At 30.6% G+C, this 3,073-nt stretch overlaps 1 non-coding gene across 1 annotated transcript; it reads right to left on the bottom strand.

Moving 5' to 3' along the window:
* Window positions 1–547: 547 nt before the first annotated feature.
* Window positions 548–677, bottom strand: LOC139001403 (small nucleolar RNA SNORA18). The gene has a single exon (XR_011469994.1). It is a non-coding gene; the product is annotated as a small nucleolar RNA SNORA18 (small nucleolar RNA).
* Window positions 678–3,073: the final 2,396 nt, after the last annotated feature.

Genomic DNA, 3,073 nt, shown 5'->3' with positions numbered 1-3,073 from the left:
GTGATGGTTTCCTACATTTTAGTTGTAATTTTGATGTTGTTTTGGAAGCTTCCAAGTACCATGTTTACCTCTGTGGCCATCTTGACCCCATATACCCAGAGTCTCATTTTCTTTTCTTTTTTTTAAGTTAATAAACTTTTATTTAAGGAATTTCACATGTTCTGAGTTCTTCCACTGCCTTAGTTCCTCCTGAGTTTGAGTCTTAATCATCTTATTCCCTTTTTTTCTCAATCCTGATGTCATTTCAGTCAGTCCACAATCCTTTTAGTTGAGCTTCTTTGATCTACACTTGAATATGGACATACTTCTAAAACTCTGCACCTATAATTGTTGGGAACTAATTTCTTCAAGCAATTTACTTTAGGGCCGTGGTTAGGGTCTGAGTAGATGGATCTGACTGTTTTTTTAATTTCAGACACCCTCTAAACATGAGTAAGTTCAAATCTTTACTCCTAAGCTATCATTCCTTAGAATAGTACAGATCTTCAGGATATATAAAAATACCTAAGATTTAAAAAATTAGATTATTAATTCTGTCAGTTTTAGCAGCTGTCTTGTAATTCCTTCCCACAGATCTAACACACAGTTCTGTGAATAAAGGAAACAACATATTTATTCTATGAGGCATTTCCAACGATGTAAGTCTACAGAAAAGACCCATCGGGATAGACCTCAATCAGAGTCTCTTTTTCTAACTGGTTCTTCAGCATCCTGTGTATCAGTGTTTTGTGTTGTTTTTTGTTGTTGTTTTTGGTTTGGGGTTTTTTTTTATACTCAAAGTGAACTAGTTTGGAAGGACTTATATGCATGCATATAAGATTAACCAATGGACACAAGACACGGGGCGGGGGGGGGGGGGGGGGGGGGCGGGGGGTAGGGGCCGGGGGAATGTCAAGGGGGGGGAAAAAGGAGACATATGTAATACTCTTTGTAATACTTTAAGAAATAAAAATTATTAAAATATTAAAAAAAAAACAAAAACAAAGTGAACTAGTTTGAATGGTAAATTATATAGTCACTCCATTTGTAAACCATATAACCTAATTACCAGAAAGCCAGGAAAGTGATGGTCACTCAATAAAGATACATGGATAACCAATTAAATGAATAACCAATTAAATACATGAATGAACTGATTCCAGTTATGCTTCATTCTGTAGTTTTGAAAGATATTTTGCAATGTCCTCTTTTTAAAAACTTGATCAATCACTTTGTATCCCCAGCATAAATGGAAGCAATCAGTAAGACTAAAATATCTTGTGCCCAAATTTAACATTTTTATATATTATTTGTGAGAAAAGTATTTCTGCAATTTATATGGATAGTTATCTATTTTTCTGTTCACCTCTTTCTCTGCCTTTCTGTTTTGTTTGTTTGTTTTTCTCTCTGTCTCTCTTCGCTGATTTCTTAGTGACTTGTTATTTTTTATAATTCTTCATGGCATCAGTGGAGAAAAGACCTAAAAGATCTTTACACAGTTCCTCTGTTAAGCATAAAAATATTTCATTTATAGCTTTCAGTACTTCTTATCTATTTCGTTTAGGAGAATTTAATCATGAATTATACATACCAGCACAGCTTGAAATATTCAACTCATGTTCTTTTATTCCAGTTAGGACAACAAAATAAAGAGTGGTTTAAACATAGAAAAAAAAATATCTGTGGATAGCAATATGCCAGTACTATTTAATAGCATATTTTCATAGTAAGGCCCAGATGAAAAGTCCATCATAAGTAAATTCTATATACTCAATGAATTCATATAAGTCATTCAAATAACTGAAAAAGAAACATGGTTTTAAACATATAAAATACAAAAATTGTTTCTCAAAAAATCAGGGAGAAATAGCATTATTGCAGAAAGTCAATTATCAGTAGACAAAGCCACACTTAAGCACATTCTATAAAACTGGGGAAAATTGATATAGGCTTATTAAGCTACTAACTTATTTTTTCAATAGTAACGCAAGATGTTTACTACCTATACGAATTAGTAATTGATTGATATTCTATTGAGTTTGATTCCTTATAATTAAAAGTTTCCTATAGCATATCTTTCTAACTCTAGAAAGAGTAAAGTTCTTTCATTTACAAAGGAATTCTGAGTTAAAGCTGAGGGGATTGCATAGGCTGAGACCTGCCAGTGGGTTCATGTTATTTCTAGCAAACTATTAGGGAAAACTCAATGCAATAAAATACTTTAGTGAGCTAACTTGTCCCTCAGACAATCAATCTTTAGTTATTTCTCCTTTGGCAAACCAGTGACCACAGGATTTGTCCTTTTATTCAACTTTTAGGGGCAAATGAATTTTATACACTAATCAAAATAGTTTTCCCACCTAACCCAAGGTAGAGAAATAAATGGAAGATAATAAAAACAAACAGAATAAGCAACAATAAATCTGTGAGATCTTCTTGTATTTACTGCATAATACATAGGATATCAAACTCCATAAAATGTTTAATGCATTTTTTATCTAAGTCTTTATGGTTTGGAAATTATTTGAATTTGAATTGACTGGCACAATATAAACTCAGCCATCCTATTGAATGAAATTTTTTTTTCATTTAAAATATTTATTTTAGGCATTCTTAAAATATTGTTTTCTTCAAGATAAGGAATTCATTTATGAATGGGAATCTATAATAATATAATCTTGGGTATATGTTTAAAACCTCAAAGCAATTATTTTAAATTTCTATTTCATATGATATAGTGTATACTACAAATGTTGAAGTTTCTTAGCTATATTTTGGTTATTACTTCAGTTTATTTAAAAATCATTCAATTGAATGTTAACTTTGCATTGAGTATATTGAAATATTTTACAAAAAAGTATTTAATTTGTTATTCTCTCTAATATAAATACAAACATTGAATTTAGACTTTAAATAATTTATATTTATTCTTATAAATAATATTTATGGACCACTGATTCATAAAAATCAACTATGCAAGAGTTTATTTTTAGCACCTTAATTTGACCTTTGTAAAGATTCTCCAGAGAAACAAAATCGGTAGGAAATTAGATAGATAGATAAATAGGTAGATAAGTAGATAGATAGATAGATA

The sequence above is a fragment of the Myotis yumanensis genome, unplaced genomic scaffold, assembly GCF_028538775.1.
Source record: "Myotis yumanensis isolate MYYU_CA2020_CCGP unplaced genomic scaffold, mMyoYum1.0.hap1 SCAF_1, whole genome shotgun sequence".
In the NCBI taxonomy this organism is placed as follows: domain Eukaryota; kingdom Metazoa; phylum Chordata; class Mammalia; order Chiroptera; family Vespertilionidae; genus Myotis; species Myotis yumanensis.
Note: the sequence above shows the minus strand (reverse complement) of the source record. Positions and strands in the feature narration are given on the sequence as shown.